The sequence below is a fragment of the Hydra vulgaris genome, chromosome 11, assembly GCF_038396675.1.
Source record: "Hydra vulgaris chromosome 11, alternate assembly HydraT2T_AEP".
NCBI classification, from domain to species: domain Eukaryota; kingdom Metazoa; phylum Cnidaria; class Hydrozoa; order Anthoathecata; family Hydridae; genus Hydra; species Hydra vulgaris.
This window is the reverse complement of record NC_088930.1, coordinates 44,786,648-44,800,000: the sequence shown is the minus strand read 5'-3', so window position 1 is coordinate 44,800,000 and position 13,353 is coordinate 44,786,648. Positions and strand designations below refer to the sequence as shown.

The 13,353-nt window shown below is 26.2% G+C and overlaps 1 long non-coding RNA gene across 1 annotated transcript in view; it reads left to right on the top strand.

The window, feature by feature from the left end:
• The window catches only part of LOC136087271 (uncharacterized), a 4,190-nt gene extending 2,400 nt beyond the window's left edge, over positions 1–1,790 (top strand). Inside the window, exon 4 of the long non-coding RNA XR_010641677.1 lies at positions 1,700–1,790. This is a non-coding gene — a long non-coding RNA (uncharacterized LOC136087271). The remainder of the gene's footprint in view (positions 1–1,699) is intronic.
• Positions 1,791–13,353: the final 11,563 nt, after the last annotated feature.

The window sequence follows — 13,353 nt, the reverse complement described above, 5'->3', positions numbered from 1 at the left end:
ACTTTATACACATCTTCCTAACACCACTTACTGATATTTGATATTTTTCATCACATTGCTTGTAGGTTAGGCCCTTTTTTCGATCAAAAGTGACCCGAGATCTGATGTCCAATGAATAATTTTGATGATAAACCATTATTATTATTTTAACTTTTTCTAAAAATAAATTCCAAAAAATATAGTTTAAAATGCTTATTGTTAATAACTTTAACAAAATATTTTTGATGTTAATACTTTTAAGTGAATTGTTATTGACAAAGCATTATATTTCATAATAAAAATGTAGATGTTTCTTACTTTTGTCACATTTATTTTAGACAGAAAACTGTAAGTTAGCAAAGTTCATTTAATAGAGTTACTTTTGCATTGAGTTAAAAAGAGTTATAAATGTTTTTTTTTTCTCTCCCGAATCAAATTAAAAAAAACTAAAATTTTTGCAGTTATATAGATTCTGACGTAAATAATATTGTATACATATATATATATATATATATATATATATATATATATATATAAATATATATATATATATATATACAAAATTATATAATTTTGTATATATATATATATACAAAATTATATAATTTTGTATATATATATATATACAAAATTATATAATTTTGTATATATATATATACAAAATTATATAATTTTGTATATATATATATATATATATATATATATATATATATATATATATATATATATATATATATATATATATATATATATATATATATGTATGTATGTATATATATATATATATATATATATATATACATATATATATATACACGCAGTAAACTCCTTGTTATTCGAACCTCCAAGGGGTATAAGAATTTATTTCGAATAACCCGAAACTTGAATAACTGAATATGCTCTTTAAAATGACCTACTTTAAGTTTCTTTCAAATTTTAATAAAAGTAGAAAGTAAAAGACCCTTTGAATTTGGTGCTACTTCAGTTTTATCCTTGTAAAATAATAAATATTTTACAATTCATTGAAAGTATAGTCCATTTTTTATTTTTTTTTTGTTCCTTAAATGTGTTTTTTTATCTTCAAGGAGAGCAAAAATTGTTTCGAATAACCGAAATTTTGAACAACTGCAGGTTTGAATAACTGCATTTCTGCATAACAGCATTTGCATGAGTTTGTTAAAGAAAGTTCACAGGAAATAAAAGTTGCTTCGAATAAGCAGAAAATTTTAATAAGTGCCATTTCAAATAACCGGGAGTTTACTGCATAATAAATAAATAAATATGTATATATATATATATATATATATATATATATATATATATATATATATATATACATATATATAAATATGTATATATATAAATTTACAATAATGTTTATAAACTCACATAAATAAGGTTAGGTGTCACTCATATAGTTAAAAACTAGTTAATGGAGTGATACCTGAACCTATAATTATGAATTATATATATAAATAAGTTATATATATATATATGTATATATATATATATGTAGGTATATATGTATATATATATATGTATATATATATATATGTATATATATATATATATATATATATATATATATATATATAATATATATATATATATATATATATTTACTTTTTAAATTTAATAATAATTATACTAATTTAATAACATTTTTTTTTTACATTTGCTTTCAGACTACTAATGGTACAAGTTTTGTTTTTTGATTTAGATTCTGTATCTCAATGATATCCTGGCCTATCGATACGATATCCTGTTAATTGTATTTTTATATATTGTATAAATATATATGCAAACACTCACACGCATAATTTTTAAAGAAAATATTTATATTTTTATATACATATCTATAAATTGTATATGTTAAGCTTTTTTATATTTATCATCGTACATTACTGTTTGTATTAAAAATTGATTTTGGAAATATTGCGAGGGCAGAGTTCAACTTACAATTTACTTTTATTTGCCAATTCAATATATATTATAGTCACGTTTAATTACGTTTAATAATATTTTGCGATATTTTAAACAGCGCATTTAAGCGTTGATTCAACGTTATATTTCAAACTTTACTCGACGTTCTGAGTCACGTTAAATTGACGTTTTACTAACAACGTTACAAATCCTTGCAAAATAGACTGCTTTAACAGCGTTTATGCAACGCTTTTTAGGTAACGTTTTTTCAACGCTAAGTTGCGACGTTTATTCAACGCTTTTTATGTAACGCTTTTTCAACGTTTAGTTGCGACGCTTTTGTAACGTCATTTAGTAACGTTTTTTCAACGTTACGCAATAACGCTTAATCAACGTCTATTAAACAACGTTACATATCTTTGCAAAATCGATTACTTTGTCAACGTTTCCGCAACATCTTTTGCGACCGGTTTTCAACGTTGATTCAACGTTGTCATGTTTGCTGGGTAGCCACGTTTAATTACGTTTAATAATATTTTGCGATATTTTATACAGCGCATTTAAGCGTTGATTTAACGTTATATTTCAACCTTTACTCGACGTCTTTGAGTCACGTTAAATCGACGTTTTACTAACAACGTTACAAATCCTTGCAAAATAACTGCTTTAACAGCGTTTATGCAACGCTTTTTAAGTAACGTTTTTTCAACGTTATGTTGCGACGTTTATACAACGCTTTTTATATAACGCATTTTCAACGTTTAGTTGCGACGCTTTTGTAACGTCAGTTAGTAACGTTTTTTCAACGTTACGCAATAACGTTTAATCAACGTCTATTAAACAACGTTACATATCTTTGCAAAATCGATCACTTTGTTAACGTTTCCGCAACATCTTTTGCGACCGGTTTTAACGTTGATTCAACGTTGTCATGTTTGCTGGGTAGCCACGTTTAATTACGTTTAATAATATTTTGCGATATTTTATACATCGCATTTAAGCGTTGATTTAACGTTATATTTCAACCTTTACTCGACGTCTTTGAGTCACGTTAAATCGACGTTTTACTAACAACGTTACAAATCCTTGCAAAATAGACTGCTTTAACAGCGTTTATGCAACGCTTTTTAAGTAACGTTTTTTCAACGTTATGTTGCGACGTTTATACAACGCTTTTTATGTAACGCATTTTCAACGTTTAGTTGCGACGCTTTTGTAACGTCAGTTAGTAACGTTTTTTCAACGTTACGCAATAACGTTTAATCAACGTCTATTAAACAACGTTACATATCTTTGCAAAATCGATCACTTTGTCAACGTTTCCGCAACATCTTTTGCGACCGGTTTTCAACGTTGATTCAACGTTGTCATGTTTGCTGGGTAGCCACGTTTAATTACGTTTAATAATATTTTGCGATATTTTATACAGCGCATTTAAGCGTTGATTTAACGTTATATTTCAACCTTTACTCGACGTCTTTGAGTCACGTTAAATCGACGTTTTACTAACAACGTTACAAATCCTTGCAAAATAGACTGCTTTAACAGCGTTTATGCAACGCTTTTTAAGTAACGTTTTTTCAACGTTATGTTGCGACGTTTATACAACGCTTTTTATGTAACGCATTTTCAACGTTTAGTTGCGACGCTTTTGTAACGTCATTTAGTAACGTTTTTTCAACGTTACGCAATAACGTTTAATCAACGTCTATTAAACAACGTTACATATCTTTGCAAAATCGATCACTTTGTCAACGTTTCCGCAACATCTTTTGCGACCGGTTTTCAACGTTGATTCAACGTTGTCATGTTTGCTGGGTTGCTATTAATTGTTTGAGTTATTATTGAGAATTATTGAGCTAAATTTTTGAATGTTATCAAATATATTAAAAATATTGGCCTATAATTTTAAATTAATGTAATAATATTATGTATTTAGCTAAATATATATGTAGAAGCAAATGGTGAAACGCAGCTGCAACAAGCCACTATTAATTTAGAGGCATAAATTGAACAACACCAACAGTTCTCCTGAAACTGTTTATTATGGAATGTGAAGTAAGATAAGACAATACTTCCTTATGTTTTTCGCAAATCTAAACAATTTCTGGTGATTTAATGATAATTTAATTTAATGATTTAATGTAATTAAAGAAATAATAGGAAAAAATATTTATGGGAGAAACATTCTGCCAAAAAAAATAACAATTGATAAAAACACAATTTATGATAAATCAATTATTGCTGAAAAACTAAACAGCTTCTTTACTAATACTGGTCCGAATTTGGCATTAAAAATTCCTATGAATTCAACACCATTTGAATCTTATTTAAAAAGTTACGATAAAGTCATGGATGAACCTAATTTAAAACTAATTGAATTGCAAACCGCCTTTTTTTGCCTTAAAACTAACAAAAGTCCTGGATTTGATAAAATTAACGTTAATGTTGTAAAATCAGTATATAATATAATAGAACCCTCGTTATTTCACATATTTAATCTTTCACTTAAAACAGGTATCGTCCCTGAAAAGCTAAAAATTGCACGAATCACGCCGATATTTAAGTCCGGAGATGACTCAAATATTTCTAATTATAGGCCAATATCTATTTTACCTTGTTTTTCAAAATTACTTGAGAGAATAATGTACAATAGACTTTTTAATCACTTATCAGAAAACGACATGCTGTATTCAAAACAATTTGGTTTCAAAAAAAAAAATTCAACGGAGCATGCAGTGATTGAACTAGTAAATCAAATATCAAGTGCATTCAGTAGTAACTACTTTACCTTAGGAGTTTTCATTAATCTGTCAAAAGCTTTCGATACCGTTAATCATAATAAACTAATAAAAAAACTTGAACACTATGGTGTAAAAAATAACAATTTAATTTGGTTCAAAAGTTATTTGACCGATAGAAAACAATTTATAGTTTATGAACAAAAACAAACATTTCCGACTGCCGTAACTTGTGGGGTTCCCCAGGGCTCTATTTCAGGACCACTGTTGTTCCTAGTGTATATTAATGATTTAAATTTAGCAACAGACCCATTAAATTGTATTCTTTTTGCAGATGACTTCAATCTTTTTTACTCCCACAGTGATATTAATACACTATTTGAAACAACAAACGAACAATTATTAAAAGTTAATGAGTGGTTCAAAAGTAATAAACTTTCTCTAAATGTGGATAAAACCAAATTTATTTTGTTCCACAAAGTTAATAAATCAAAAAATATTCCCATCAAATTGCCTAATCTAATAATCAATAACACTAACATTAAAAGAGAAAACTCAGTAAACTTTCTAGGCGTAATCTTAGACGAACATTTACGTTGGAGTTTACATATAAAAAGTATTGAAAATAAAATATCAAAAAATTTAGCAATGATATATAGGGCTAAACCATTTTTAAGCAGTAGTTCTTTGAAAAGTTTATATTTCTCTTTTATTCATTGTTATTTAACTTACTGCAATATTGCATGGGCAAGTACAAACCATACAAAATTAAAAAAAATTGTACTGTAAACAAAAACACGCGTGCAGAATAATTTTTGGAGCTAATAGAACACTACCTTGTGAGCCTCTTCTGCGTATACTTGGAGCATTAAATATATATAAAATCACCTTACACCATGTTTTAATGTTCATGTATAAAACAAATTTAGGATTATCTCCTAAAATATTTCAATCCTATTTTGACAAAATAGTTCATAAATATCCAACAAAATTTTCAAGTAACAACTTTGTTGTCCCAAAATATAATTCAAAACTAACTTCATATTCAGTTCTTTATCGTGGACCCTACTTGTGGAAAATGTTTCCCAAAATTGTAAATACACATAAAACTAGTATAGAGCAGTTTAAAAATGAATCAAAACAGGCATTCTTACTTATGGATTTTAATATATCCGATTTTAAATGTTTTTTTTAATTAAAACTCAAATACATAAAATAATTAATACAAAATTATGTCACTGAGTGTATCAACATTTTTTTTATTTTTTTTTTATTATCTTAATTATGGTATTACCTCTATGACGTTTGCTAATTTATTTACGTTATTTCTATGAAGTTGACTAATTTATTTTTGTTATTTCTATGGTGTATATTAATTTATTTACTTTTTATTTTTAAATCTTACTTTAAATTTTTAATTCTTAAATAAATGATAATATCTTATTTATTTTTTCTTATTCTGAAAAAATGATCTTACTCTTTCCTTAAAGTTTTATTCTTTAAGTTTTTCTTTAAATGATAAGGAATTGTTATCTATTTTACTTTTTTTTTTTTTTTATAAATAGTTTGTTAACTATAGATATTTAAATATTACGGTTTTTGTAAATACGTGAGAATAGGGCTCGGTGATAAGGCTAAATTAGTCTTCTTCTTGCCCTGCCAATATTTATTTTTATTTATGTGCTTCGAAACTGTATGTATTATTTAACGGCAAAAAAAAGAAAAAAAATGATATTAAAACTGTAGGGGAGACCGGGGCTAGTTGGCTCGGTTTTTACTCTATAAGCTCTGTAGCCCTAACAGTACATTTTTTTTAAATATTAAAGTGTAGTCTTAAAGAGTATGGATTAGGGTATCTTATAAAATTTGCATTCATTTACAAAAAAAATTCTTGGGGCCTTTCCGGACCCTCAAAAAAAAAAAAAAAATGCGCCAACTCAACCCACCACGGGGTAAATTGGCGCAAACTATAAAAATGATTATTAATGCACTATTAAGTGCAAAATTAATAGAAATTTTTTAAAATTAATTTTTGCAACAATTTTATCCCAAAATTTGATATTACTTTTAGCTGGTACCAAATATTAGTCCGTATAAAAGCCAAACAGTAGCCCACCTTTTATCTGTGAAAAAAAAAACTAAATATTGAAATTAAAAAAAACTAAATATTGAAAAAAAAAACTAAATATAAAAATTAATTAAACTAAATTTTTAACTATATTGAAAATAAATAAGAATATTTATTTTCAATATCGTTAAAAATTAAAAAATAAATAAATAATTTTATAAAAATAAATACTTTTTTCCATAGTAAATGCTATGAGCCAACTTACCCCGTGAAAAATTTGTCAACTTACCCCGAAAGCTTTTTTTTTAATAAACAGTCTATAGATCCTGAAAAACGGCAGCTTTGAAAAAATAGTCTGACTGGATATAGTAAACCAATTGTGACTGGAACTTTTACAATAATTTTTTTTTCATACGACTAAATATTTTCTTCGTAAAGTAAAAAGGAAGCGATATTCTAAAAGTTACGTTTTTGTCCAAAAAACGCATAAATCTCAATATCTCCCATGCGCATGCGCGAATCCTGACAATACTACAGTGAATGATGAAATGGTCAATAAGGAAGATTCTGAGTAATTTTTGTCACTTTCTGATGAAAGGCTGTAAAGATAAACGCAGTTCGTCAACTTACCCCTGCGGCCAACTAGCCCCAGTCTCCCCTACATTTTTTTTTTAAATACCCAAATCTGTCCTTATGTAATATACTTGCTCTAATATAATACAATTTTCAGTTAAGTTTGAAATGTTTTCAGAATATAACAAACACGATGAACACAGAACTAAAACTTTGTAATGTTTGCGAAAACAAAAATACGAGTATGTTAATTGTGGCAAAATAATATAATATGGCAAATTTTTCAGAAGAGCTAGCAAAAACAAGATGGAAAAAAAGTGTAAGATTTAAAATGGTTATTTTCAATATTTTAGAATAATATGTAATATATGCTTTTCTAATATAAATATTTTACAGACTAAGGTTGAGATTTACTTATTATATTGAATTTTAGTTGTATAAAAAAAAGTAAATTGCCCATACCCTAACAACTGTGCTATCACAATCAATTCAAAATAATTATTTCCCGTAGAAAAAAAAATCTAATATTTGATTTTCAGATTATGTTGAAAGATTATGAAGAATTGTACTTAATGTATTTGCTTCAGAAAAACATCTATATCTTGGAACACTTGGAGAAGTATAGAAATAGTTGTAAGTTAATAAATATTATATTTATTACAAACCCACATTTGTTCATGTTTTTAATTTTAATAAAAATTGCATTTTGTTTTTGATTACTTTAGTCTTATATATGTAATATATGATTGTTAATTATAATATATGATTGTTAATTGATTTCTGTATTGTTAATTATATTCAAACAATTCAATTGTGTCTAATAGTTTTTTGTTTTGTATAATGACAGAAGTAATAGTTAAACACCAGTGCATGATGAAAAGGATGCAAATACATAAATTAGTTCCACTGGCTGCAAAAATTTATGAAACTATTTTTTTCTGTACAATCTTTAACAATGCGTAAGAGTCTTACACTTGAGTATTAATCTTAGTCTAGAGTAGTTATAAATAACAGTTAAATAAAAATAAATAAAATAATTTTTCTTTCTTAAACTATAGATTAAGGAAGATGTTAATCTATGCATCATTGTTGGTTACAAACTGTCATAAAACGATATTAATTTTGAAAGAAAGATACCCCTAACAATTTTGAAAGAAAGATACCCCTAACAATTTTGTGTAGTAGTAGAAAAATTAAAGAGGCCATTGTAAAATACTTTGTTGACACAGCTGTAAACGATATCAATCAGATGCAACTTTATCTAAAATGGAAATATTTAAACAATTAAACTGTGTAACTTTTTAGTTATAAATTTTTTTTGAGAACAAATTAATTAAAGTTCTAAATTGTTTTAGTTACTACCTTTTAGTTGTTAAAATAAATAAAATAATTAATTTTAATTAATTTAATTTTAATTAATTTTATATGCTAATAAATAAAATAATTAAGTACTTAAGTTAATTTCATCTCGATAAAACTATTACTTAATTTCATCTCGATAAAATCTTACTAAGAATTCATATTTTAACTTGAAAATTTTACTAAGAAATTATGATATAATTTGCATATCTTATTAAGATCTTTCATTACTTACAAATCTTAATAAGAAACCGCACGTAAACGTACAAGTCTTAATAAGATCTTATTAGTTTTCTTGCACGTCTTGCAAGCCTTACTAATCTTACTAAGGTTCTAAATAAGAAATCTTATTAAGATTTGTGATGTTCGTCGCTCTGGACATATACTATTTAGAGAAAAACTTTAAGCCTTGTCTTTTACTTTATTTGCTTCGTGCTTTTTTTATTTTGGAAAAAAACAAATATGATTCAAATTTAAGAAGAAAAGCAGGTCGTTAAAGTATATTAAAAAATATATATTTTAGAGGAAATCAATTTTTCCTTAGCATCAGCAGTCTGCAATACAAATTTTTTGACTTCTCTATCGGAAATTAATAATTTAAATCAATCAAAAATCTTGACATCAACATGTTTAAAAAGCGATGACATAGCAGTAATAATCGTAAAGGAAAAGTTAACAATTCAAATGAATTGCCTTCATGTTTTATACTTATTGACACAGATATTTAAACATTTATACTTATTGACACAGACATTTTTATTTTGATTGGACATTGTCTACAATGGCATAATAATTTAATTGAAATCTTAAATGATTTATCAAAAAAGCAAGGATTTTCTGTGTTTTTAAACATTTCTTGTACAACATCTTTGTGCAATTGGAAGCAGTCTTTTTATTACAGCGAAGAGATTGAAAAGCCAGGTCCAGGAATGTCGCTATTTGAAATTAATTACAGATCTGTCACTGTCATGAGAGAGATAAGAAAAGGTCATTCTGGTTTAGAAAAATTTTGTGGTCTAATGAACTTGCCTCCTCCAATGAACATAAAAGCATTTAATGATACTCAAAATAAAATTTATATCATATGCCAAAGTGTAGCTGATGTGAAAATCGGAAATATTTCAATATTTAAATGTTAAACCAGGTACATTTGCTATTCAATACTATACCAAGACAGACCAAGAAAGAATAAAGATAGTGGAAAAGAAGTTGCTTGACTCCATAGAAAAATAAGAAACCAGCTTCGTGCACAAGAAAAAAGTTTACTGATATAATAAATGAGAGTGAAGGTGCATTTTATAAAGCATGAGTGTTTTAGATTTTTGTCATTTTTTAAATTAAGTTTATGTTAACGTAGTTATTGTAATTTGTAAGGTAGTTACTTTCTATTCTTTCCATTCTGAACTAGAACGAAGAAAATTGTGCTTTGATGAAGCCAATAAAAAATTTAACTATTTATTTCAAATAATAAAACCCAGAAGTTTACAAACAAGCAGAAATACTTTTAAAAATATATAAAAATTATCTTCATTTGCCAACGACTGCATACAATTTAGAAATTATTTAATGAATTTTACTAAAAACATAAGACCTAAAACTATAATTAATATTTCTAAAATGATCAGAACTGATAAGTTTTTAGAACTGTTTCCTTACATAGAAAAAGCATTAAGGATATATCTATGCTGCCCATAGTCATTGTTCAACCGACAGATCATTTCAGCAACAAAAAGGGTTATATCTAATTTGAGGTCAGGAATGACTGGTGATTGTTTTAATAGGTTAACAATTCTGTCTATCGAATCTGCACTACCATAGATATAAACTTTAATGACATTATAAAAACATTTGCAAAACAAAACTCACGAAGAAAATTTTTTTTAATGTTAATTTAACTTAGTATATATGTTTGTATTGAAAATTTTTCTGTTTTTAATAATCACCCCATATCAAAGTTGACAGTTATTCTTAAGAGAGGGCTTAAAGGAACAGTGCCCCAGGGCGCCAAATACGTTTCTGTTGTGGACACAATATATAAAAAACGGAAATGCGGAGAGCTTCAACGTGTAAAATGCTTGAATTAAGTGTGGAAAATTTCTACCAAATTTTTTTGTTGAGAAAAAGACGTAATGTTACGCAAGATAAAAAATTAATTTGTGAAACATTAAGTATTTCCCACTTAATAAAATTGTATATTATTTTATACTTTATTTTAATTTTTTTAGATATAAATAAATAAAAAATAAAATAATAGTAAGTTAATGTTGATATGTTTATATACTTGCATATTATTTTGTACAGTGACAATTTTTTTATAGATACTCTCTCACTCGCGGCTCCAGATGTAATTTAACATTAGATTTATAATGTTAAATTACGCATAATATCAAATGCATATCATGGAAATGGTATAACATTATAACAACATTTTTTGGGCTCAGTGCTTTTCGACCGATACTTAGCAATAAATCAAGAAATACTTAATTATTTTCAAATTTTTAAAAATGACGTTCTATATACGTATTATATTCTTTTTTTTTACAATTCACTACTCAAAGAAAACAATGGAGTGGTACAGGCAAAATGAAATGGAAATTTTCCCAAAGATGCGAACCCTCTAAACTACTCGGAGTAGCGCGTTATCGAGAGTTACTGGGCAATTGCAATAGGAATCATTGAAGCAATTGCAATAGGAATCATTTTCTTTATATGGTGATAACAGGAATCAGTACAATTAGCTTAAATCTATTAGCGGGTATCATCTAATAAAAATGCTGTTAAACTTTTTGCGTTGTTAAAATAACATCACCACGCATGAATGTGGCGCAAAATTTTGTTTTTAAAATAATAAAGTTAATTTTTATATAAAGAAAAATAGATTAGCTAAATATCCAACCAGTTTTTGTTTGAAAAACAATGCATAGAAACATTTAGTTTTGACTTTATTTAAAGATGCCATTTTTGTGTAATATGCTCAAATTACCCAGTGTTTTTTTTTTTGAAATCACCTGGTTTAAAGTCCTACAATAGCAGCAAATGGTTTTAATTGCTTTTTGTATATAAACTAAACACAGTAAAAGATTTTAATATTTTAACAATGCTAAATATTCTTCTGTAATTTAAATTCAAAAAATTTGAATTTTTTTCGTTCAAAGGTTTGAGTTAATAAAAATATTTTTACTAATTTTTGAAAAAGTTTGTTGAAATAATTTATTGAACTAATTTTTTGTTTTCTTGCGGAAGACATAGTATTGTTTCAACAAAAAGTGGCTTAAAATTTTATCTTTTATTGATGGGTTTTGTTAATAACCAATCATTATATTCCAAAAATTAGTTCTAATTGTCAGGTTGATATTTTTTTACTTAATTAATGTTATTTTTTTGAGCTAATTTAAAGTGCTTATATTACCAAGTGGTCTGGGTAATATGAGCACTTTTGCAACTTTTTATAATCTCTGTGTTTTTAAGAAAATATTTCGGATGCCCAAATATCTAAGTGGATCATGAGTAGAAAACCCTAAAAATCATTTATTCGCAAAAAATTTGGTTCAGCATAATTATTTTTGAAAATATTCCAATATTCCCTTAAGGTGCTCATAATACCCTAATCTACCCTTGAGATTTTTAGTTTTTAATAACTAATTTTTATTCTGGAGTATAATTATAATAGAAGTGTCCAATTTTTGCAATACTTTTTCTACAAATATCGATTTGATATTATTTTATCAATGTGAGAGTTTATAATTAAAAAAACGGTTGGATGAGGTACACCAATGATCCATACGCTTTGTTTTCTTATAAATCAAATTTAAATTTAGCGCGAAATATCTGTACCGATAGAAACCATTCGCAATGATATTGATTGATCTTTAAAATTATTTTTTCACATGGTTTTTACTCACTATGACTGTAAGTGTATAAATACACCCGAACTGACAATCTAGAGATTTTGAACAAAAATTAACGCCGTGTTACTGTTCTCCTAAAACCTAACTAAGGTGTCACCTTGTCTTGTAGGGGTAGTTTGAGCAGCTTTGAAAAAAATAAATGTAACTGAACTATCAAACACAAAGAAACAACTTTGATAAAAAATAATTTAGCGGTAAATTATTTATGTATATTTTTAAAATAAATAATTTTTAAATCGGGCTTCAAGTAAAGATAATTGTATAAAATAATATTTTCTTATTTTATAACACTTCTTACTATTTATTTTTTTCTTTTCTCTTACGTTATTAAAGTGTTAAAAATAAAAAATTTATAAATTATAAGCACCCTTTTTGGTAGTGAAAGTTTTATGACGATTTATCCAAGTTTTGTACCATGCATATTTATTTATTTGTTGATTGCTCAACTTATTCCACTGGAGCAGGTTGAGCAGCTCCGCAAACTTTAGGCAATATCTTTTTTAAAAAAAATCAAAAAGATTCTAATTTCTTAACAAATTTTTAGCATAATTTTTAGCTTTTAAATAGTGAAAAAATTATGTAAATCCGACGCAACGTTTATGAGATCTGTTAGATTTACTAAAAATTGGTAAATTAGCATCTCTCTACTCTCGAATGTTTAGATTTAGAATTGAAAAACTATTGTTATTTTTTTTTTACTAAGAAATCGAGTAGATACACAGGTTATATAATAATCACTTTCAAAGTCTTTAATTATTGAAATACTCATCATCATTCTCAGAATTAAAATTAAGTAGACCAT